A 26,563-nucleotide genomic window follows, 5' to 3' on the forward strand; every position below is an offset into this window, starting at 1 on the left:
TGGGCCAACGCTTAGGTAACAGTTGAGCCTCACTTTCATCTATTAAACGGAGATAATACCTACCTCTCAGGGTTGTTAGGAAAATAGAATGAGAACATAAAATCCTCGTAGGCATTCTTTTGAATCCCTTTTATGGGGGATGATATTTGTGAAACGTGCATCTGTCTTACGAATCATACCTACTCTTTAATTTTATACCCTCTGCTTTCTGAAGGGAATAACCATGATGACTCTTGGAGGGTGATAGTCTTTGTGGAGTAAAACATTATCAGGAGTTCCTTTCCTCAACAGGACTAAGTTCCTTGTAAAGTAGAAACATCTTTTAGCCTTTCACATTGTCTAGTATTTTTTTTTATACATGGTAAATGCTCAGAATATTTGAACATGGGGTGGGCTGGTCAACTGCATCCCTTCACTCACTTTCTGTACTTAAACATCCACTGTATGAGCTATACCATCTGCTGTAGATGGCAAGGTGGTTATGTGGCAAATATGGCTTAACACTCAACATTCAGAAAACAAAGATCGTGGCATCTCGTCCCATCACTTCATGGGAAATAGATGGGGAGACAGTGGAAACAGAAGCAGAGACAATACTTTGCCAACAAAGGTCCGTCTAGTCAAGGCTATGGTTTTTCCAGTGGTCATGTATGGATGTGAGCGTTGGACTGTGAAGAAAGCTGAGTGCCAAAGAATTGATGCTTTTGAACTGTGGTGTTGGAGAAGACTCTTGAGAGTCCCTTGGACTGCAAGGAGATCCAACCAGTCCATTCTGAAGGAGATCAGAGATTTCTTTGGAGGGAATGATGCTAAAGCTGAAACTCCAATACTTTGGCCACCTCATGCAAAGAGTTGACTCATTGGAAAGACTCTGATGCTGGGAGGGATTGGGGGCAGGAGGAGAAAGGGACGACAGAGGATGAGATGGCTGGATGGCATCACTGACTCGATGGATGTGAGTCTGAGTGAACTCCGGGAGTTGGTGACGGACAGGGAGGCTTGGCGTGCTGTGATTCATGAGGCCGTAAAGAGTCGGACACGACTGAGCGACTGAACTGAACTGATGGACCCCTAAGTATCAGTGGTTGTATTATTCCACCTTGGCCTCAAAATAAGGAACCATGATTATTAACTAAATCTCATAACTGAGGAAGTGAGGGTAGGCTACCCTTCGGGATTTGGATTATCTTTATACTGATCGAATGCAGCTTCTTCAGAGAAGGCAATGGCACCCCACTCCAGTGCTCTTGCCTGGAAAACCCCATGGATGGAGGAGCCTGGTGGGCTGCAGTCCATGGGGTCGCTAAGAGTTGGACACAACTGAATGACTTCACTTTCACTTTTCACTTTGATGCATTGGAGAAGGAAATGGCAACCCATTCCAGTGTTCTTGCCTGGAGAATCCCAGGGACAGGGGAACCTGGTGGGCTGCCGTCTATGGGGTCGCACAGAGTCAGACACGACTGAAGTGACTTAGCAGCAGCGGCAATGCAGCTTCTTAAGTATCTGCTCTTTGTGTGTGTGTGTGAATGTATAAATTTATAAAGTGTTTCTGGAAAAACAAGTGCGTGATTACTTAAACTGACTCACAAATTTTATTTCTGAAACTCTAGCTGTAAAAAGTCATTTCAAATTAAGTGTCTACTCTTAAAGTCTTAGAGAACTGGATTTATAGACCTGCACAGTAAGGAGATAAGAGTGTCTCTAGGAATGCTAACTGCTTAAAACAGAGGGGAGAGCTGTTCTGTTAGTGTTGAAGGTTTTACAGGAGATAAGAAAACCAAATTAATACATTTAGCCTCTAAATAAAATACCGCTGGTGCTGATGTACTAGTAATCTTGGGGTGGCTATTTTAACCTCAGTCTTTGATAGAGGAGTTATCTGAGACTCACAGAGCTTGGCCACTTTTACCAAACGGTTTATAAAACGGTTCTGGGATTGGAAGCCGGGTGTACTGGCTTTAGAGTCTAGATAGCCAGAAACTACCCTCCCTATTGCACTGTTGTGAAGAATAAACAGTCCTGCACAGGCAGGGCAAGGGAGAAGGAAAGAGGTCAACAGTAAGGAGGAGCGCAGCAGTGGGCTGGTTGGGTTCCAGTGTAGAAGGTGGTTGTAGGGTGGAGAAGGATGGAGTGGTGGGAGAGAAAGTTGTGAAGACCCTGGTCAGATTATGAAGTCCTTTTACAGACCACATAGAGGGACTTGGCATGTAGATGTTAAGGATACATGGGTGATTCTTAGAAAAGAAAAATGGAGGCAGTCAGTTAAGCAACGGCTTTAATTGTCTTAGTTTCTCAAAGTACGGTTTTAGTTTTAAATCAGTCACCTGGAAGTGCTTGTTTTAAATGCACATTGTTGCCCCACTCCACACTGTAATGAACTCGAATCTGTATTTCTATAGGCCTCTCAGATCATTCTGATGTATACTGGAGCTTAATATCCAGTATTTTGAGAAGTAGGGTAATCAACTTCTGGTTTTTTTTTTCCCTTTGGCAATTAAAAAAAATTTGTTTTCCTTTGAAATAGAATGTACAACCAAAAGAGCACAGGGCTTGAGGCAGTAGGGAGGATGGGGGGGACACCAGAGCCCATTCTGGGATAGGAATTTGTGCCTCTGATCCCTCTACCTGACACCTTTGCCAAGGAGGAAGGGTCTGTAAGCCAGAGATTATAGAAGGAGCAGGTCCTGCTTTAGGTACAGAACACCACCTCCACAGCAAGAAGCACAGACTGGCAGAGCCTTTGGAAATCAGACAGCTGCCCCACTCCCCTTCATCCATGCAGACATACAGAAGCTCAGATAGGGAAGTGTGTGCTAAGTCCCTTTAGTCGTGCCTGACTTTGCAACCCTGTTGACTGTACCCACCAGGCTCCTCTGTGGGATTCTCCAGGCAAGAATACTGGAGTTTTTTTTGCCATTTTCTTCTCCAATGGATCTTCCTGACCCGTCCAGGGATTGAACTCATGTCTTGTATGTCTCCTGCATTGGTAGGAGGCTTCTTTACCACTAGCGCCACCTGGGAAACCCCCAGATAGGGAAGGGCACACAACAAATCAGAGGTGAAGTCAGGACTAGGACACCTGGGCAACCTTAGCAGAGAACTGTGGTCACAGGCCTGCATGTCTGGAGCAGATCATCAGACACACAAGTCAAGTGAATGACCCTGTGGTGAGAAATGGCTGTGGTTTCCTGGTAGCAGTGTGGTCCCTGACCTCAGCGAGAGGTTGCTATATAAAGGCCAAGAACGGGATCATGGTTATGAACCTCAGGACTTTTTTAGCACCAGAGGGTGGAGCTCTCTGGCCAGCTCAGCTTCTGAAGGTTTCTCAGGAACTGGTGGTGCTGCCTGAAGGCCCCTGTGCCTTCACCTGGGGTGGGGGAAAGGAGAAGCCCTCAGGGCTGGGTGAAGCCTTGTCCTGGTCCCAGCAAGGACATAGATGGTGAGAGCAGGTCAGAGTGGTATTTGTTAGTTTCTGGGCAGTGGGCCTCGTCTCCAACAGGAGAGAGGGCTTAGAACCGTTTTTTCTCAGGCTGGCTGAGAGGTAACCAGCAGCTCTTTGTTCTGGAAGTCCCACCAGGCTGCCATGTTGGTTAGAACAGCGGTGTACCCTAGGATGGCAAAAATTGTGGGTACTCCAGCCTCACGATACATGTACCGGAAGTAGACCGCTGGCGGCCTGCAGAAGATGGAGTCGATGAAGAGCTGCTGTTTCCGGCTGTCGGACTTGCGAGCCTCTTGGCTTACTGTGCGCTTCCTGGTCCGCGGTCAGAGTGCAGGTGAGGAGCCTGTGACAGGGAGGAGGCCCTGAACACAATGGAAGCGTTTTCGGGCACGCTGAAGTCCTCGGGAGAGGAGACGTAGGTGAACACTAGGAGCGTGAGGTTCTCCACGAGGCTGAGGCTGGAGCGGAGCTGGTAAAGCGGGCACTAGCCCGGACACGGGAGGCGGAGGCCACCGAGACTTGGGGCGCCGAGTGCAGGCCGGGGCAGGGCCCGGGCACCTCTCGGCCGATGGCTGAGCTCACTGACGGAAGATAGCTGGACACCCCACAGTGTGGGGCCCTAATCTCCTTTAAGTGGAAGAGCAGAGACCAGGACCCAGAAGAGGAAGGCGACAGTGGCCTGCCGACCCATGACCGGGCCAGCAGGGTGAAGTGGAGCCGGACCAGGGTCCCATGCCGGTCCAGCGACAGCGGGACCTGGTACCTCTTGTCACACCCAGGCTGTGGTGGCGGGGAGGCAGGCTGGGAGCCAGGAGCACCCCGGGGATACTCAGACCCGGCCCAACTCTGCTGTTTTTATACTAACTAGGAAAGCGTCCTGCAGAGAGCTGAAATTGTGTTCTTTGGAAAGGATAGCAATTGACAGTAGATTAGAAGTACATTCTTCCATATGAAAGTGAATATTGTCTCTCCCAAATTACAGACCTATTTTTAACCTTAGACCTTCTTTTTTGTTTTTGTGTTTTCGTTTTTGTTTTTTTGTTCAAGACATGAAAGGGACTAAGTCATGACTGTACAGTAAATCCTCAAGTAATGTCAACAGTTGAGGAAAGTAGATTGGTTTAAATACCTCACCTCCATTTAGTTTTCATGCCAAAGGGAATAATTTTCCCTTCTCTTTTTTATTTTTAAGTTATGAAAGTATGATAACACATTTACAGGAGACTTGGAAAATACAGAACAAGGTTACATATAGTTCCACTGTATATTATTTTTTAAGTAGATGAATTAAGACTTTTAGATGGAATTTCAATATCAACCTTAGGCATTCTTTTAAACTGTCAGTCTGTTTCCCTAGCTTTGGACTGATTCTCCCTTAAAATACTTCCCTTGAAGAACAAAGTAGTTTTAGCCACAGCTGATCATCACAATTATCTTATTTCATTTCATTAGGGAAATATTTAAGAATGATAAGAGACTTTTCAAAGAGTTCCTTGTTTCAACTTTGAAGGCAAAGAAAAGAACCCCAGGGCTAAATCATAAAATTGTCTCAATGAATCAGCAGAGATTATACCTCTAATCAAAGTATAATCTTCAAAAAAATCAAACTTGACTGTGAATTTATTCACCTCCTTAATGAGGAAACTGATAAGGTGGCAAAGCTGGTTGGAAGCAGAATTGGAGAAACAGGAGTTATGTAGTCTACCAGAAAAGGTGTTTTTAAATGAGTGTGCTGACTGATCTAAGCCTTCCAAAGTGAATAGCAAAGTCAAACCTCTAGGTTAGCAAGTCTCAAGGACTTTTATTCTTAGGACCCCTTATATTCTTAAAAACTGAGGATCCCAAGTGATCTATCAATATTAACCTTATTAGACACTAAAACAAAAATGTTTAAATATTAGTTATAGTAGGCTCTTGAACAAGGTGGGGGTTAGGGTTACCCACCCTCCCCACAGTCAAAACTCCAGGAATCACTTTACAGTCCACCCTTCATCCTGGGTTCTGCTTCTCTGAATTCAACCAGCCACAGATTATGTAGCACAGCAGCTGGTATCTATGGAAAAATTTGTTGTTGTTGTTAGCCATTTCCTTCTCCAAGGGATCTTCCCAACCCAGGGATTGAACCCACTGCTCCTGCTTGGCAGATGGATTCTTTACCATTCAGACACCAGGGAAGACCCTACAGAAAAATATCTGTGTATAACAGACTTGCGAAGTCCAAATCTATATTTTTCAAGGGTCAACTGTATTTTCTTAAAAGATTTTTTTCTTTTATATGGACCATTATTTTAAAAAGTCTTTATTGAATTTGTTGCAATATTTTTTCTGTTTTCTGTGTTTTTTTTTTTTTGCCATGAGGCACATAGGATCTCAAGAAAGAAAGTCACTCAGTTGTGTCTGATTCTTTGGGACCCCATGGACTGTAGCCTACCAGGCTCCTCCCTCCATGGGATTCTCCAGGCAAGAGTACTGGAGTGGGTTGCCATTACAAAGGATCCCATTGCATTGGAAGGCGAAGTCAAGTAACTGCTAGACTGCCAGAGGAGTCCCAAAGGTCAACCATATTTTAAAAATAAAAAAAACAAGCCTTTAACATTTTTAAATGAAAAATAACTTTAGATATGTTTTCAGAAAAAAGGCATTTTTACACTTTTGCAAAAAGAACACTAAACTGGCTTATCAGAAGACAGCTGAATTCTCATATCAATTTCTTCATTCACATGTTGCAATAGTTGTTTTGGTTGAAGTATATGAGGAAAATCTGACCTCACACTTATGTAGTTGGAAAGGGAGGACCTTACAGAGTCCCAAAATGTCTTGGGAAATCTCAGGAGTCCTTAGATTACACTTTGAGAACCACTACCCTTTGTTAAAAAATACCCTTGGCAGGCATGTTAAACAGTGACCCAGCAGAACTTTGAAAGTACATGTTGTACTGTCTTTTGCTTATTTCCAAGTTTTGGATGATTTTTCTTAATATTTCAAAGCTTATGTTATACTCCTCTCACCAGAAACAGATTGGGTCAGACAGACCAAATTCCATTTGTGAACAGTGAGAATTGGGACTACATTGTAAACACCTTTCTTTAAACAATCCCCCCCAGCAAAAATGTCTTTTTTTCCTCTCAATGTAAAATGCACAAAATTTAGAAAATATAAAAGACAATTATCTTTAGTACTTTGAACTTATTGGAGGTAAACACTGATACCTTCTTTTTAAAATTTCCTACAGTCTGTCATCTGTGTTGGTATATAGAATGAAAGTGAAAGTTGCTCAGCCATGTCCGACTCTTTGCGACTCCATGGTGGAATTCTCCAGGCCAGAATACTGGATTAGGTAGCCTTTCCCTTCTTCAGGGGATCTTCACAATCCATGGATCGAACGCAGGTCTCCTGCATTGCAGGAGGATTCTTTACCAGCTGAACCACCAGGGAAGCCCAAGAATACTGAAGTGGGTAGTCTATCCCTTCTCCAGGGGATCTTCCCGACCCAGGAATCAAACGAGGGTCTCCTGCATTGCAGGCAGTGTTGGTCTGTAAAAGTAAGCATATGTTTGAATTTGAGAGCATGTTTTGTTTAAAAAAATTTAATATATTTTTAAAATTTAACATATCAGAAGCCTTTTTCATGACAGTAAATCATGTCCTAAGTTTTTTAACAGCTATTTTATTTTGTTATAATTTATTTACTTAGTTTCATAATGTATACTTGACATCTTCATTCTTGGTATGTTCATAACATAGCAGTGAATAACTCTGTACCTACATCTTTGTGGACATCTCTGCTAATAACTTGGAGACTGGGACAAATCCTAGAAATAGAATTACTGACCTGTAGAAGTCTTGTACCAGTTTACACCTCCTTTAGTGGTGTTTGAGAATACTGTCCCATCACCAGTGCTTTTAGGACCAACCCCATCATGTTCCTGTCATCCATCTACCATCAGAAAATGAAGCCATTTATCTTCTTACTGCTTCATTTACCATTGAATCCAGTAGTTCTCATTCCTGTCTGTATATCAGGATCACCGCACCCAGCCAAGCCTGGAGATTGTGTTTCAGGTGACCTGCAGCACAGGCTTCATTTTCTCAAAGTTCCCCAGGTGATTCTGTTGTGCACGTAGGACTGAAGACCCTCCGCTGCCCTCCTGCCCCTTCCTCTGTGCTGTCTACAGCCCAGTCCCTCTGTGTTCTCTCTTTATGTCTTGCCTTAATTGAAACTGGGTTTACTCTTGCACTCCCTCAGTAGGATGTCTCCCTACAGCCTTTTCAAGGCTGTTTTTCTCCACACCTGTGTTCTTCAGGTCCTGAAGGAGGGTTAGATTAATTGTGCTGCTGATTGAGAGTCCCTTGGACTGCAAGGAGATCCAACCAGTCCATTCTAAAGGAGATCAGCCCTGGGTGTTCTGTGGAAGGAATGATGCTAAAGCTGAAACTCTAGTACTTTGGCCACTTCATGCGAAGAGTTGACTCATTGGAAAAGACTCTGATGCTGGGAGGGATTGGGGGCAGGAGGAAAAGGGGACAGCAGAGGATGAGATGGCTGGATGGCATCATCAACTCAATGGACGTGAGTTTGACTGAACTCTGGGAAATGGTGATGGACAGGGAAGCCTGGCGTGCTGTGATTCATGGGGTCGCAAAGAGTCAGACATGACTGAGCGACTGAACTGAACTGAACTGAGCTGATTGCTGATTCAAATATTTTTTTTTCCATTAACTGACCACAAACAAACCAGCTTCCTCAGGGCTGTCAGACTTTTGCACTCCTCACCCCAACTTGCTACTGGCATTTGCCACACCTCTCTCCTTCCCTGATAACTACAGCACTTGGCTTGCAGTGCTTCTTTGCTGCTCCTTCTGTGGTCATTCTTGGCAACTGTAACACCACAGAAATGACCCATCACATAGCTTAACTTTTTTCACCTCCCAAGATCTTTTTTCCACTCCATTCCCACCTGGTCCTAAGTAGGACTATTCCCCAGTCACACTGTCCTACTATATCCATACTGCCTCCCAAATCTAAATTTTTGACAGTTATCACTCCTAACCTTTCAACTCATTTACTCCTATATTTCCTTTCAAGCAATCCTCTGATCTCATCAAAACCATATTCTCTGGCCTTACGCTTATTCATACATATCACACTCATCTCACTTCCTTTCTTACTCAGCTTAGATGCAGTGGTCCAGCATGACAACCGTTCTTCTCTTTTTTAAAAAATTTGGCCGTGCCATGTGGGATCTTAGTTTCCCCACCAGGGATGGAACCTGTGGCCCTGGCATTGGAAGTGCAGAGTCTTAACCACTGGACCTCCAGGGAAGTCCCAGTTATTCTTGTATGCATATTTTTAGTCTCTTTGTGGTATGTATACGTGTTAGTTGCTCATTCGTATCTGACTCTTTGCAACCCCATGGACTGTAGCCCACCAGGCTCCTCTGTCCATGGGATTTTCCAGGCAAGAATACTGGAGTGAGTTCCCATTTCCTTCTCCAGGAGATCTTCCTGACCCAGGGGTCAAACCTGTGTCTCTTGTGTCTCCTGCATTTGCCACTTAAGTCACCTGAGAAGCCACAAGAATGTGGGAAGTGTTACAGAAAAAAAAAAAAAAAAGATCAGGATGAGGGGTGCTAGGGGTGGGGAGGTTTAATTCATTAATTAAAAAATTGTGGCATAATTACATAAGATGCACATATCTTGTACAGCTCAGTTTTCACAAATGTGCACACCTATATAACTACCACCTAGGTAAAAATATAGAAGCTTCCCATTGTTCCAGAAAGTTCCCATGTGCTCCCTTTCCATAGGTAGTTCCATGTCAATCCTCCTGTTACTGGGGGGTGGGGAACTGACCTATTTTCTGTTACTCTGTTTTGCCTGATTTTGAACTTTATCTGCATGAATTCACGCATATGTATGCTTGGGTCTGGTTTCCTTCAGCTTCAGCCAACACTGAACATTTGTAGTGCTGAGTTGTTGCCAGGATTCATGCTTTAGTAGCCACTCTGTTGCATCCCACTGGTAGATATGCATGTATATGTCCATGGATGACATCTGAACTGATTCCAGTTTGGGTAGCTGTGCCATTCCCGTGCGTGTCTCTTGGCTGGGTTGTAGGAGAAGAACTGCCTAGCTGAAGGGTTGAAAAGGAAGGTCCTGTTCACCTCTTTGCCTAGGGGCCTTAGGCATAACCGAAAGCACTTTCTTTCTCTCTCTCTCTTTTTTTTAAAAAAACATTTGCTTTAAATTATGAAAGTAAAATAACACATTTACAGGAGACTTGGAAAATACAGAACAAGGTTACATATAGTTCCACTGTATACTAAGATTTTTCGTTGGAGGACTTTCCTGGTGGCTCAGCAGTAAGGGGTCTGCTTGCCAATGCACGTGGGCTCTTCACTGAGCCTGCGCCACAGCTGTTGAACCTGTGCTCTAGAGCCCCTGCCCTGCGACAAGAGAAGCCACTGTAGTGAGCAGCCTGAGCGCCGCAACTATAGAGAAAGCCCACACGGCAACAAAGACCCAGCACAGCCAACAAATAAATAAATAATTACAGAAGGATCTTTAGTTGGAGAGTTCAATGTCAAACTCTCAAAAATTAATAGAATGAATATACAGAGAAGTAGAAGGATATAGTAGACCTGCAAAGCACTGTGAACCAATTCAACATAGTTAATATTTATAAAATTTTCACACAACAGTAGGATACAAATTCTATTGAAGTTCTCATAGACTGTAAACTAGGAGACACTGGAACATATCCAGGGACATAAAGTGCAAAATTGTCATAGTCTAAAGGTATTAAAATCATATAAAGTCTGTTCTCTTATCACTGTGGAATTATACTAGAAATCAGTATCTAAAGATATTCGAAAATACCCCACATGGTTTCAAGTATGGTGTGACATTTACCAAGAGAGATCTTCAACTTAGCCATCGAAAGCCTCAAAGTTAGACTGAAAAAAACACATTGGGTGACTGCACAAAAGAAAGCATTTAAACGAGAAATTAGTATCAAGATGATAATATTAATGATACTTTAAACAAAATCCCATGTATTTGGAAATTAAATGTCCACTTTTAAATGATGGTTGCATCTAAGAAGCCATAGCAAGGAAAATGAGAAAATGTTTGTAATAGAATAAAAATGGAAAGAATATTTACCAGAATTTGCTGCACGCAGCTGAAGTTGCTCAATGCAATTAAACACAATGGGGATCTTGAATAAGGTATGAAAACAAATAATGGACACAAGCATAAAATTTTGTGAACAAAATCTGTACTTTAATGATGCTGTAGAGGTGTTTTGTTTTAAGTGGGATGATGGAGGTGCGATTCATTGTGAAGGTGAGATTTGTACCAAGACTTGGAGGAGGTGAGGCAAGGAACCATGCCGATATTTCAGGGAAGAGTATGCCAGAAAAAAGGAAGTACTGGGGCCTGAGGAATGAGGGTGCATATCCTGTGAAAGGGATCAGTCAGGCTCTTCATGTAGGGCTTCTGCACAGTTAAAGTTTTAGTAGAAGGCAAACTGGAAACTCTTAGGGCATTTTGAGCAGAAGAGTGATATGAACTGATTTTGACTGGGTCATTTTGTTTGTTGGAATGAGACTGGATTGTAGGGGGGTGGGCAGGGCAGAAAAAGAAAAAGAAAGATCAATTAGGAAGTGATGGAAGTAGTCCAGATGAGAGATGATGATGATTATGGGTCAGATGGTAAGAAATACATTAGGGATATACTTTGAAAAACGTCAAAGGACTGACAAAGGTCTGTCTAGTCAAAGCTAATGATTTTTCCTGTAATCACATGTGGATGTGAGAGTTGGATCATAAAGAAAGCTGAGCGAAGAATCGATGCTTTTGAACTGGTGTTGGAGAAGACTTTTGAGAGTTCCTTGGACTGCAAGGAGATCCAACCAGTCTATCCTAAAGGAAATCAGTCCCGAATATTCATTGGAAGGATTGATGCGGAAGCTGAAATTCCAATACTTTGGCCATGTGATGCGAAGAACTGACCCATTGGAAAAGACCCTGATGCTGGGAAAGATTGAAGGCAGGAGGAGAAGGGGATGACAGGATAAGATGGTTGGATGGCATCACTGACTCGATGGACTTGGGTTCATCCCAGGGCAAGCTCTGGGAGTTGGTGATGGACAGGGAAGCCTGGCATGCTGCAGTCCATGGGGTCACAAAGAGTTAGACATGACTGAACAGCTAACTGAATTGATAGTTTGATGAAATAATAATCCATAATATAATGTTTTTAAAAATATAAGATGTTTTGTATTATTTCTAGTCTTTACAACAGTGCTTGAAATTTTTCAAGGATGATAAAACTGAGTTTGAGAGAGGCAAAGCAAATTGCCTTAGGCACATAGCTACTAAATTTTTCTATACTAATGGGATGTCTTAGTTCTCACAACAGAATCCTCTCTAGCTAGTTTACATGGGAAGGGATTCACAAAGGCTCTTCAAAGTTTGCAGAATTTTTGGAGAAGCTAGGCGGAGCTGCTGGGAACAACAGATCACAGAACCACAGATCAGGTTCGACCATGTAATGGAGCCGCAGGCAAAACACATGGAATCTGCTCTGGACAGAGGAGACAGTTCCATCACCGCTGGCTTCAGAACCAGCTACCTTTACTTCCCTGGACGTTCTTTTTTTTCTTTTCAGAAAACTTGCCTTCAAAACAAAGTCTTGCACATGTATTTCTGATTGGTAGACTTTAATACACTTACATTAATTTCAAAATTTGAAATGTATCTTTGAAATGAATTAAAAATGCATTTTGAAATGGATTCAACATTTCAATACATTTTAAAAACCTATTTCCAATGAGGGAGGTAAGATTTATATTGGGGGAATTATGCAAGTGAGGAGAAACTGTTTGAGAGATCCAGGAAGGGATAAATGTTCACTGCAATCACTCTGTGGATGCCCTACATCAGTGTACACCCTTCCTCCATCCTTAAACCTCCAGCCTGCAGAACACAGTCTCACTCCTCAAAAGGGGAAGCCCCTAGTTTCAGTGGATTGCATTCAGATCTGTATTCAGGATTTTGGTTTGCTGTTCATTCTTCTCGTTTAAACACACTCTTAATGCCTTGAAAAGTGAAAGTGAAGTCTATCAGTTGTGTCCAACTCTTTGCGACCCCATGACTATAGCCTGCCAGGCTCCTCCATCCATGGGATTTTCCAGGTAAGAATACTGGAGTGGGGTGCCATTTCCTTCTCCAGGAGGTCTTCCCGACCCAGTGAACGAACCCGGGTCTCCCACATTGCAGGCAGACTCTTTACATCTGAGCCACCAGGGAATCCCTACCCTGGATAAGTTATAAAATATATCAACAGAGACTACAACAATATATATTGGGGAATGGAAAGGAGAAAGATTTAGATTTACTTAGATTTATATAACATAACTCACCAGCAAGGGGAAATATAAGAATACAGTTAATATTTATTTACTCCATGTTGCCTTGCCCTCAGCCATAACTTGGTTTGCCTTTACCTGGTTCAGTTCAGTCGCTTAGTTATATCCAACTCTTTGCAACCCCATGGACTGCAGCATGCCAGGCTTCCCTGTCCATCACCAACTCCCAGAGCTTGCTCGAACTTATGTCCTTTGAGTTGCTGATGCCATCCAACCATCTCATCCTCTGTCAGCCCCTTTTCCTCTTGCCTTCAATCTTTCCAAGCATCAGTGTCTTTTCCAAAGAGTCAGTTCTTTGCACCACATGGCCAGAGTATTGGAGTTTCAGCTTCAGCATCAGTCCTTCCAATGAATATTCAGAACTGATCTCCTTTAGGATTGACTGGTTGGATCTCCTTGCTTTCCAAGGAACTCTCAAGAGTCTTCTCCAACACCACAGTTCAAAAGCATCAATTCTTCACTCAGCTTTCTTTATGATCCAACTCTCACATCCATACATGACTACTGGAAAAACCATAGCTTTGACTAGATGGACCTTTGTCGGTAAAGTAATGTCTCTGCTTTCAATATGCTATCTAGGTTGGTCATAACTTTCCTTCCAAGGAGCAAGCATCTTTTAATTTCATGGCTGCAACCACCATCTGCACTGATTTTGGAGCCCAAGAAAATAAAGTCTCTCACTGTTTCCATTGTTTCTCCATCTATTTCCCATGAAGTGATGGGACCGGATGCCATGATCTTAGTTTTTTGAATGTTGAGTTTTAAGCCAACTTTTTCACTCTCCTCTTTCACTTTCATCAAGAGGCTCTTTAGTTCCTCTTCACTTTCTGCCATAAGGATGGTGTCATCTGCATATCTAAGGTTATTGATATTTCTCCCGACAATTTTGATTCCAGCTTGTGCTTCATTCAGTTCGGCATTTTGCATGATGTACTCTGCATATAAGTTAAAAAAGCAAGGTGACAATATGCAGCCTTGATATACTCCTTTCCCAATTTGGAACCAGTCTGTTGTTCCAGTTCTAACTGTTGCTTCTTGACCTGCACACCTTCTCAGGAGGCAGGTAAGGTAGTTTGGTAGTCCCATCTCTTTAAGAATTTTCCACAGTTTGTTGTGATCCACACAGTAAAAGGCTTTAGTGTAGTCAATGAAGCAGAAGTAGATGTTTTTCTGGGATTCTTTTGCTTTTTCTGTGATACAGTGGATGTTGGCAACTTGGTCTCTGGTTCCTCTGCCTTTTCTAAGTCCAGCTTGAACATCTGAAGGTTCTTGGTTCGCATACTGTTGAAGCCTAGCTTCGAGAATTTTGAGCATTTCTTTGCTAGTGTCCTTTACTTGGTGGAGGATTTTTATTCCTGAGGATCTGAGTCCCGGGTGACCTTCTGTTTCTCTGGGGTTGCTTTAGTCATGTTAACTTTCACCATTTGATGGGGAAGTACAAGGAGGACACTTTAGTTTTGAACATTCCTCCAGCCTGTCTCAGGAAGCAGAGCTATTTCCCTAACACCCAGGATCAGTGACCCCAGCTGAAATGGTCAACCCTCCCCCTTTCACCCCAATTTATTTGCTTGTTTAGTGGTGTGGTGCAAGGAACCTGAAATGACCAAGTGCCAGTTTCCACTGGTAGATACCCCTGGTGGAAACATTTCTCTATTGGACATTTTCTATATCACATGCACTGGCATGCACTGGCACATATTTATATTCCTTTCAGAATTGTTCTGCATACACTGATTGTTTTGACTCATCAGAGAAACCTAAGCTTCCAGGTAGGTACAGTTCAGTCAGTTCAGTTCAGTCACTCAGTCATGTTTGAATCTTTGCGACCCCATGAATTGCAGCACGCTAGGCCTCCCTGTCTATCACCAACTCTAGGAGTTCACTCAGACTCACATCCATCAAGTCGGTGATGCCATCCAGCCATCTCATCCTCTGTCGTCCCCTTCTCCTGCCCCCAATACCTCCCAGCGTCAGGGTGTTTTCCAATGAGTCAACTCTTTGCATGAGGTGGCCAAAGTACTGGAGTTTCAGCTTTAGCATCATTCCTTCCAAAGAACACCCAGGGCTGATCTCCTTTAGAATGGACTGGTTGGATCTCCTTGCAGTCCAAGGGACTCTCAAGAGTGTTCTCCAGCACCACAGTTCAAAAGCATCAATTCTTTGGCACTCAGCTTTCTTCACAGTCCAACTCTCACATCTATACATGACCACTGGAAAAACCATAACCTTGACTAGACGGACCTTTGTTGGCAAAGTAATGTCTCTGCTTTTGAAGATGCTATCTAGGTTGGTCATAACTTTCCTTCCAAGGAGTAAGTGTCTTTTAATTTCATAGCTGCAGTCACCATCTGCAGTGATTTTGGAGCCCAAACAAATAAAGTCTGATACTGTTTCCACTTTTCCCCATCTATTTTCCATGAAGTGATGGGACCAGGTGGGTATAGAGATATAATAAATGTCAAAATCTTTTTCCTAATGTGACTCTCTTCATATTCAATAAATCCACCCCCAACTAAAGATGATGCCTATAAGAAAAGGAAGGAAGAAGGGAGAAGAGCTGTTTAGTAATGGAAGAGCTGCCTCAAGATTTGATGAGTGTTCTGGAAGAATGTGGTGACTTCCCTTTGGGAATATTATAGAATTCTTTTAAATTTAAAAAAATTTTATTGTTTTATTTGTTTATTTTTTGGTTGTATGAGTCTCAGTTGCAACATGTGGGATCTAGTTTTCTGATCAGGGATTGAACCTGCCCCCCTGCATTGGGATGAAAGTCACTGGACCACTAGGGAATCCCAGGACACTGTAGAATTCTTGAGTTGGATGGATGGGTCAGCGTAAAGCCCTTCTATTTCAAAAGATCTATTTCTGTCCTTACCTTCATTGATGCTTGGGAGATACACAGATTGTGACTGATTGTGACCTTAGGACTAGCAGCAGGGATCTCTGAGAACAGATGAAAGATAACACTGAGAACTTTATATCTTAATCGGCTCTGCCATCTTGGAAACCATCATATATATATATATATATATTAACCTTGCAGCTTTTAGATCCTAAGCTCTCAAAGTTTTATTTTTTGGCAGTAAGAAACATTCAGAAAATCTATCTTTATTGTTAAGTCTGAATATTCCAATTTATTTGTTTAACCCAGTGGAATTATTAGAGGACATCAGGCATGTCTAATTGCCACCAATTTATTTCAAAGTTATGAACAGAGAATTGCAAAATATTTCTTTCCTTGGGCCCATATACTCTCTGTATTATGCCTCTGCAAACAGAGTATGTAAGCCTATATTCTTTTCTGTTTGTGTATGCATTCGACACATTAATCGAGTGCGTGCTACATTCCAGCTAATTTCATGCTGGGGACACTGGTGACCCGCAGGCACAGTCTTTTTGCCATAGCCTTTCCATTCTAGCAAGGAATGCTGCTGCTGCTACTGCTGCTAATTCACTTCAGTCGTGTCCGACTCTGTGTGACCCCATAGATGGCCCCCCATAGAGCCCACCAGGCTCCCCCATCCCTGGGATTCTCCAAGCAAGAACACTGGAGCGGGTTGCCATTTCCTTCTCCAGTGCATGAAAGTGAAAAGTGAAAGTGAAGTCGCTCAGTCGTGTCCGACTCTTTGCGACCCCATGGACTGCAGCCTACCAGGCTCCTCTATCCATGGGATTTTCCAGGCAAGAGTACTGGAGTGGAGTGCCATCGCCTTCTCCGAGCAAGGGATGCTGTTGCTGCTAAGTCACTTCGGTCGTGTCCGACTCTGTGTGACCCCATAGACGCGAGCCCACCAGACTCCCTTGTCCCTGGGATTCTCCAGGCAAGAACACTGGAATGGGTTGCCATTTCCTTCTCCAATGCATGAAAGTGAAAAGTGAAAGGGAAGTCGCTCAGTTGTGTCCGACTCTTCGCGACCCCATGAATGCTAGTACACACCAAGATCAGCTCTTATCTCCTGTTGCAGTTAGGATATCCTGTCATTTACCTAGACTACAGCAGGGGGCAGATAAAGTCCATCTTTCAAAGTCATTTGTGGCAACCCAGCATTTTAGATGATAGCAGATTAGAATTTTTTACTTCAGTTTTTAAAAGAAACTGGAATCTAGTTTTGCATTTTGCTCAGACCTTACCTGACTTTAGGTATCTCTGGTATCAAATCTGGGAAAAAGTCAAACTACAGGAACATTTTCTCTTCATATTCAATGAACATCTGAATTCAGACTTCAGAGTAAGTATTTTTGGAAAATAGTTGTGAGGGATGCTTCCTAAGTAAATGGATTTTATTCTCAATGCTTTAAAAAATAACAACTATTAAGTAGATTTAATATTAACATATAATATTGTCTACAAATCTGATTTTTTAATTTAGATGTTTGCTTAAACTGAGTTGCAGTTGCGCTTTGATTTTTGATGAGAGGATGAGTAGAGAGACTATTGTTTTCTTTAGCTAACCTTATTCCCATTTCAGAAACAGTAGCAACTCCCACATCCCTTCAGAGTGAATAAGAGGAAATGTTAGAAATGTAGAGAAAGAAACTGCACATGTGTGTATGTGTGTGTTTGCGTGTGTGTGTGACATATTGTTAAGGCCATGAGAATGCATCAGAGGAGCAGAAGAGAGGAAAGGACCAGGGATGTGGGGTGTTGCATTTGGCCAAAGACCTTGAGAGAATATTCTGCTTTTGGACTTTTTAATGGTACATTAGGTTTGCTGGGTACTCTAAAGCAGTAAGTATTCAATTGAGCTATGAAGCTAGGCATTGGGCTTTTCTACACAAAGGAAAATCTGAGTTAGACAGGAGAATTACCTGAGCGGATGCCTTTTATCGACCAGCACCTTGCTGGGTTCATTCTTTAATCTATGGCTCCCTTGGCCCTCCTGTTCTGTTACTCTCCATGGGTCAAATACGGGAAAATTGCACCAAATCTCTTTGGCAATGACTTCCTAGGCAGCAAGTGGGTGAGTAGAAAGGGAGGAAGTTAAATCAGTCTCTAGTGAGTCTGAGAGTCAATCACATCTTCTTATTCTGTTGAATAATTTCTCTTCCCCAATAGATAGTAAGTTCTGTGGACCAGGGTCATGTTTATCTTGTTCACCACTGACTTTCCTGTGCCTATACGTTTTTCACACACCAGTGTTTAGGAGCACAAATAACAGCCTTCCCACTGACCTCATTAAGAAAAGCCTAAAGAGATTTAAAAATGTGGATAATCCCAGCCATGAGTTATTTGGAATTGTATGTATGCATGTATGTGACTGATTTCCCATCACCTGTCACTGGTTCATCTATGAGTATGATGAAATAGAGAGGTAATGAGCAGGAATAGCTAAGGAATTCTGAATAGGCTCAATGGTAGAGGATCCATCTGTAAGGAAGGAGACAAGGGAGACCTGGGTCAGGAAGATCCCTTGAAGAAGGAAATGGCAACTCAGCCCCATATTCTTGCCTGGAGAATCCCATGGACAGAGGGGCCTTGTGGGCTACAGTCCATGGGGTCACAAAGAGTCAGACATGACTTAGCGACTAAACACACACACACACAGAATACAAGGAGTCCTGAAATGTCTTCAAAGTTGACCATCTAGGAGACTTCCCTGGAGGTCTAGTGGTTAAGAATCCACCTTGCAATGCAAGTTTGACCCTCTGGTCAGGGAACTAAGATCCCACATGTCACTGAGCAACTAAGCCCACGTGCCACAACTAGAGAATCCATGCGCTGCAAGGAAAGATCCTGCATGAGGCAATGAAGATCCAGCAAGCCGCAACTAAGACCTGACACAGCCAAATAAATTTTTGTTGACCATCCAATATTGTGAAATGAAGTGAAGTGAGAGTCCCTCAGTCATGTCCGACTCTTTGTGACCTCATGGACTATACAGTCCATGGAATTCTCCAGGCTAGAATACTGGAGTGGGTAGCCTTTCCCTTTTCCAGGGGAATCTTTCCAACCCAGGGATTGAACCCAGGTCTCCTGTATTGCAGGTGGATACTTTACCAACTGAACTATCAGGGAAGCCCTATCCAATATTGTAGACTCTTTGAATTAGAAGGGCCTTACCCTGCCACCCATCCAAGTCAAGAATTCTATAGTGTCTCCAAAGGAAGTCACCACAATCTGCTGAAACACTCACCAAATCTTGAGGCAGTTATTCCAGTACTACAAAGTTTTCCTTCCTTCTTCTTTCTGTCTTTCTTTTTGGCAGGAGGATGTTTAAGAAATATAGAAAAAGACATTCATATGCCCACTGTCTAGAATGAACAAGTCCTAATGTTTAGTTGTTTGACCTCGGTCATCCATCATTGGGAAATAATTCTCCATGGATCTCTCACCTTTTTGCACATATAGGAGTGAACTACTGGACCATCTTTTTAAGGATGTTTGGATGGTAAACAAGTGTGGAAGGTAGAGATAGTGGTTGCCTTCAGAATAAAGGGCAGATTTCTTAAAATCTTGGAAGACAGAGTGTGTCTTGCACTGGAGCAACAAAATGCTGATTTCTCACTACTGTTATTGCTGTGAGTAACAATCTGCCTTTTGTTTCTGGCCTAAGACTGGGAAACTGTGGCATATTACTATTTAAACTGTCCTAGGCCAGAGAACGGAGAAGGCAATGGCACCCCACTCCAGTACTCTTGCCTGGAAAATCCCATGGACGGAGGAGCCTGGTAGGCTGCAGTCCATGGGGTCGCTAAGAGTCGGACACAACTGAGCGACTTCACTTTCACTTTTCACTTTCATGCATTGGAGAAGGAAATGGCAACCCACTCCAGTGCTCTTGCCTGGAGAATCCCAGAGACGGGGGAGCCTGGTGGGCTGCCGTCTATGGGGTCGCACAGAGTTGGACATGACTGAAGTGACTCAGCAGCAGCAGGCCAGAGAAAACAGGTAGAAATAGCTCCCAAGTAATATTAATATTAAAACTTGATAAGGATAGAGAAAGAAGAAAACTAGACAATTTCACTTATGAATATAGAAGCTAAACTACTAAACAAAAATTAGTAAACACAATCCAGTAGAAAGTTATACAAAGAACGAAAGGAAATTAAGCCCACATTTATTTCAGATTTGTAAAGGTAGTCTAAAAGTTGAAAATTCATCAAAAAAAATGACTGTGTTCAGATGAAAAGAGAAAAAACCTGTATTATTACAGCAGTGGAAAGTAAAGGCATTGATAAAATCTAGCAACAATTACTAATAGAAATTCCATGTAAATTAAAAAAAATAAGGCTTTTAAAATGTGCTGATGACTGTACTGAATTATGAAATAGAGAAGCCATTTTAAAATCAAGAACAAATAGCATTGACCACTTTTATTGTTACTAACTGTTGTTTGGGAATTTTCAAATAATTCAATAGGACGATAAACTATGTAAAATATTAGAGAAAAACCAGTCACAGAGAGTCAGGATGAGCCACGGAAAGATTCGGAACTTGAAATGCACAGACATGGATCGAAATCTCACTTTGTCTCTATTTCATCTGTGGAACTTTGGGCAAGCTATTTAATTTTTTACAGTTCAGTTTTCTCTTCAGTGAAATGGATATACTAATCATTTTTGGAGATTCTGCACATATTAAATTCCCTCCACTCTTGTCAAAGGGCCCAGCTCAGTGGCCTGACACACACTCGGTTCAACTGCTCATTCCTTCCAACACTTTAAACCTCTGAGAATTTGAAAAACAGTAAGATTCTGGATGTTTGTGAAGCCTATGTATCACTATATGTGAAGCCTGTAATGTCACTATAACATTTTCTGTGATTAAGAATGACACCAATATAGAGATGCCTAATTTTTTTGCATTCAAGCTTCTTCCAGAAACCTGAGAACTTTCAATACTTGCAACCCAAATTGATGATTCTGCCTCTTCCAGAAGAAAATCAATAAACATTAGTGCCTCCTTGGCAGACAAATTATAGGAACCACAAGTTCCACAATGTTTCATAATCTTAGGAAATGTCATAATCTTATGACAAACCCCATCTGAGTTCCTGGAGGAGGAATCTTTCCTCACCAGGATCCCACTGGTCAGGCCCAGAGTCGGCTGTGCCTCTCTCCCTTGGTTTTGCCACTTTGCTCGTATGATTTGTCTGCACTTCCACCTTCTGTGAGCTTGGCCATTTCCTGGCTTGGTGGGTTCTCAGCCCTGAAGAGCCAGCCCTTCTCCATGGAGAGGCCTGGGAAGGCTCCTGCTTTGGCCGCGGACTATTGGGCCTCAGCTCCAGCAATAACATGTCAGGCTGAAGGTTTACTCCTCTGGAACTTTTTAAAATAAGATATATTTATTTATTTTTGGCTCTTCTGAGTCTTTGTTGCTGTGTGGGCTCTCTTTACTCGTGGCGAGTGGGGGCTGCTCTCGTTGCGGAGCACATGCTCTAAAGCGTGTGAGCTTCAGTAGCTGCAGCTCAAGGGCTTAGTTGCTCCAGGGCCTGTGGGAATCTTCCTGGACCAAGGATCGAAACCATGTCCCCTGCATTGGCAGGTGGGTTCTTATCTACTGGACCACCAGGGAAGTGGTCTCTGGAACATTTTTTAGAGCTTATGGCTCAGCCTTCTCTGCTCATCTGTGTGAAGTAATCTTTGAGTTACTTCACTTCTGGATCTTCTTTCTCAAAACCCATAATTTTAGTCATTTCGAAGAAAACATCAGACAACTCGGAGGGAGGGACAGTGTTTGACCAGGAATCTGCACAATGGTCAAAGTCATGATAAACAAGGAAAGACAGAAAAATGGTCACAGATTGGAGGAGACAGAGGAGACACGACGACTCAACACAACGTAGGATCCTGGAATGTTAATGGAGAAATGGGTGAAATCCGAATCATATCTGGAGTGTAGCTTATGGCATGATACCGATGTTAATTTCTTCTTAATAATTTTGACAAAAGCAGCATGGTCAGAAAAGATGTTACCATTAGCAGACACTGGGCACAGGATATATGGGAACCCTCAGAACTCTATTTGTAACTTTTCTGTAAATATAAATTTATTTCAAAATCAAAAGTTTACTAAAAAGAAAAAGTCCCTTCTAAGCCTGAGATAACCTCTGGTTGTTATGGTTCAGAAAATGAAGCCAGGTTTCCACTGTCACAACAAATGCTGTCCCCTGGTGGTGTTCTCTCTTCCACTCAGTGATGTGTGCATAGTACAGTATCAAGTTCAACTGTCGTTTTCTTTTAGCTCAAATGGGACCAAGGACCCCTAAGATGTGCCTGTGAGTGAGCCCAGAAATATGCAGGGGGTCAGGCAATGTTACAAAATGGTGCCTCTCTTTCTACTAGAAAGAGAAGCTCTGTTTAATGACCACACACACAGCCCTGTCCCTACTCCAACTGCCCTACAGTGAATGGAGTCAGAGTTTGAAACTCATCAGTAGAGATTCAGATGCGCTCCCAGGATTGACATTTGCCTATGGATACTTGGACCTATCAGCCAGGTTATGTGGCTGGGTCATGTTCTAAATGGCTTCTGGCATTGTGTAGCAGGATCCAAGAAGGACCCCCTTCTCTCTAAAGAAAACAAAACCGGCATCAGGAACATTGGGGAGGCAGAGGAGGCTGAAGTGAGCTGTCAGAGTGAGGAAGGGGCCAGCAGGAGAGTTAGAAACCTTGACAAGTATTTTCATCTCTCCAGGGGAGTCAAGCTTCTCCAAATTTGTGGTTCCTCGGACTCCACAGGAATTGTATCACTCTGCAGTGTTCCCAGGCAATTATTTCTCCTTGCAAAGCTGAGCCTCCCCTTTCAGGATCCAATCAAGCGACCACAAATCAAAGATAGCTTGGACTCATTCCACTAATAGCATGGAAAGCCATTAGCTGAAGTTGTTTGAAAAGGGAAGTGGCTCAGATATCTCTGGTCTCACCAGAAAAGCTTCTGTAATGTCAGATTATGGTTACCAAATGGCTCAGGGGCTGAGGCATCATGTTTCTCATAAGGAGAGGTTATTTATTGCACCACTGAACCAACACACTCTCCATTACTCACTTGCACAAGATAAGATGAAGAGTCCTTTCAAGTTGAATTAAGTTTAAAAGGAAAAGCAACACATGCTCCCAGCTAAAGCTTGGGTTTAGCTCTGGTTGTGTAGGAAGAAAGAGTAGATGGCGCCCTCTGTGGGTGGTCTGCCGGGCTCTGCAAGGCCCTCTTTGCCCCAGTGAACTTGTGGGGATCATTCCTTTTGGTTAGGGCACTCTTTCCAAGAGTGTCTGTCAAAATGTTGAGTCAGGGCTGTTCATCACCATTAACTTATCAGGGACCCATGTTTCTTTGGGGAATTATTTCTCCCAGTCTCCCTTCCCTGTGGTTCTGAGGGCCCGCGAAGCCCAGAGCTCCATGCCCTTGTCCAGGGCTTAGATGGGTATCCTTCCCTCAGACCACAGTGATTGCTTCAGGGATGGGCACATGACAGATTCTGGGGTGATCAGAGGCCTTTCCTCAGACTGATACAAGAAGAGCTAGTGGGAAGTCATCTTAACTTGGGGAGGTTGGAGGGATGGATGGGAGTCTAGATTCCAGAGGCTATGTTTTCAGTTACACAGAATGAAGGGAATAAAGCTAAGTGGGGTAAGGAAAAAGGAGTTTTCGTCGAGACCCAGTTCTAGGCACTGAGAGCACAGACGTGTTTGGATGCTCCAGGTTCTTTACAGTGAAGCCGCATTTTAACTGAGCATGTTTGTACTGGCTTCCATCACTCTCAAGAAAGAATATTCTGACTAACGCTCTCATCAATGTGCCTAGCTTCTAGAGCTTTCCATAAATACCAATCCTGCATGGACAAGAAAAGGCTGCTTGCTGGCCTGACTTTGTTGGGGTTAGAGTCCCTGAGTGCACACCCTAGGTGGGCTCCCAACTATCAAGGGCCTCTTCTGGGCAGGATGGAAGGGTGAGAAAAATAAAAACATTTTGACTGGACAGCTGTGAAAGTGGAGGGCCCAAGTGCGGCCTGTTTTTCCTGGGGTTTTCTCCCTTTTGCTCACTGGATTTTCTGGAAGTTTCTTTTGAAGAAAGGGCTCTGTAGCTAGAATTGTTTTATGTTTACCAGCTGAGAAGATCTTACCTAGCCTCTCCAAGGCTAATGTTCTTTATGGTTCCCCTTTCTTAATCACCTGGCCTGGGCATGATTTGAGACCTAAAAGACTGCTGTGTTCACAGGCCGAGCAGCCCAGGGGCTGGGGCAGGAGGTGGTCACCTGGGTGGAGACAGGCCTGAGCTCCCATCCAGGCCTTCCCCGCGGGGCCTCCGTTTCTGCCAGCCTCTGTAGGCCCCCGCTGAGATAAGCCTGGAGTATGTCAGTCTGGTGGAGTTTCCGCCTCAGCTGGCCATTCCCATCCTTGGATGCTCCGTCCCAGTCAGGAGGGTACGTGTGGGTGTGCAGGGTGGTCTGCGATTCCCGACTCCTGGGAAGGCAGCCGCCCGCCCAGCCCAGGTGCTCGGAGGCCCGCGCTTGCCAGAGAGCCTGCTGTGAGTGAGGCCGGATGGGAGGCGGAGGGGGAGGCGGAGCACGTGGGGTGGAGAATAATAAACTCCTTCATGGCTCTGAAGGCTCGCCGAGGCTGATTTTCAATTATAAATAATCCCTGGATTTGTTCAAAGCTCAACAACAGCCCCGACTGCCCTACAGCTGGCCAGAGAAGGCCACGTGACTTTTCAGATCTCAGGGGTGTCCCGCCTCTGGCCTTTGCAGTGACGGGGCCGGGCGTCTGAGAGCACAGCTGAGACACATTTATCGAACTGAAATCGAAGTTTTCACCGCGTATGTTAACCGAGTTTCTGTGCAACAGAAATCAGTAAACAAAGAACCTCGTGCTTGCAGTGGGGAACTGTTCATCTCTACAGCTCATCTTTACTGAATACCTACTGTGTGCCTATACCCCCATCCTGCGCTAGGGACTGGGGTGGATGGGGTTAGCGGGCAGAGAAAAAATACGTCCTTGTTCATGAGTGGAGGAAGCAAAGACGAGGGGGAGATAACATGCTGGGATCCTGGTCTTGTTAGGATGGGCTAGGACGGGTCTCGGAGCCATGAGGAAGGCCTGGAGGGGCTGTTATCTTTGACCCGGTTCTGGCCGGAGCAGGAGGGAAACTGGTCAGGAGGACTGAGCTCTGAGTCCTGTCGAGGAAGCTCTAGGAAGTACCTGAGAATCCCGAAGTCCAGTGCACAGAAGCTGGTGCGCAGAAGGAACCCGACCAAAGGGAAGAGGCTGATGGGAAGGCTGGGGGTGAGGGGTGCGTGGAGCCTGAAGCTGCCGGCTCAACACAGAGGCTGTGGGCTTGTTTGTAAACCCTGTGGCTGGTGATGGCTGGATAAGATGTTATCCATCTCGTTTTTACTGCAAAAAAGCTGTGAGCAGCCTGAAAGCTGGGGGAGGGTGTGGTGGTCCCTGGGTACCCGGCGTCGGGGGAGTGGAGTAGGGTAGGAGATAGGTCCTTCTTCCTCCGTTTCTGCAATCCCAGCCCCAATCTGCTTTGTCCCTGAACGGAGCCATGGCCTAGGCCAAAATGTTTTGATTCAATATATACTTTTCAGAGAAAACCAAGAAATCCCAGAAAACATCACTTGAAGAAAATGTCCTTCTAGGGTTTTAATGAAGGTGGAGGGAAGGGAGGGTGGAGTTCAAAATCACATTTTCACCCAAAGGAATGAAATGGTGCATGGTGTCCTTTCAAATGGTGCTGTGTTTCAGGAATGGCTTGGGCTCTAGGGATGTAGGGGAGAGTAAAATTATCTCACTGTAATTTGAGGAAAAGTGTCCATTTTTTTTCTTATTCCCTGTAGAAGTGAAAGCAGAATGTGTTCGTGTGTGTGTGTGTGTGTGTGTGTGTGTGTGGTGCTGGCTGGAATATCAGATGACATGACATCTAATAAAGGACTCATGTTATATATGTTTTTGAATCAGTTGCCTCCCAAAGAAATTGTTAGATTTTTCAGAATCAGCATTATCAAGCCTCCCAGGAAGGATTTTATGAGAACAACAGGGAAAGACGTCAGGTCTTTCCTAATTCAGCCCTCCTAGTGCTCTCTTCTTTTCCCTACTGCTTTTTCTTCAAAGAACACATTTTTCCAAGAGAGGAAGATTCAGGACACCACGTCAGGACTCCCCATTGTCCCCTAAACTGCACCTTGAACAATTCATTTCCTGAACTTCTTTTAAAGTATCTATTTTATTTATCAAAAGTTTTTATAGTATGTAGAGCAATTATCCTTCAATAAATAAATTAATTTAAAAGTAGCATTAGCATTATAGCTCCTTAGTAAGTATATGAAAATCTGAACAGTATCAAAAATGATGTTTGTAATGTACATGTTTGATTCTATTTATGATTACATAATTTTTATTCATACCAATATAATTGTATTTTAAATAAAATGTGTTTAAAGCTTTAAAAGTTTTTATTGTAGTATAATTGATTTATAACGTTGTTTTAGTTTCTGTTGTACAGCAAAGTGAATCAGTTATACATGTACATATATCCACTCTTTTTAAAGACTCTTTTCCTATATAGGTCACTACAGAGTTTTGAGAAGAGTTCCCTGAGATATACAGCATTTCCCAAACTTTTGAAGGCCTTATGGCCTTACTAGAAACTGAGTATTCCCAAGAACAGAACACGTGTCTGTTGAAAGTCCCCAGGTGCCCAGGGCTGGCGGGACTTGTTGTTGGTTAAGATCTTGTCTGGCTG

At 43.4% G+C, this 26,563-nt stretch overlaps 1 pseudogene; it reads right to left on the bottom strand.

The window, feature by feature from the left end:
- Window positions 1-3,528: 3,528 nt before the first annotated feature.
- Window positions 3,529-26,563, bottom strand: part of LOC138075366 (post-GPI attachment to proteins factor 2-like) — a 48,697-nt pseudogene continuing 25,662 nt past the window's right edge.

Source organism: Capricornis sumatraensis, chromosome 1 (assembly GCF_032405125.1).
Source record: "Capricornis sumatraensis isolate serow.1 chromosome 1, serow.2, whole genome shotgun sequence".
NCBI classification, from domain to species: Eukaryota; Metazoa; Chordata; class Mammalia; order Artiodactyla; family Bovidae; genus Capricornis; species Capricornis sumatraensis.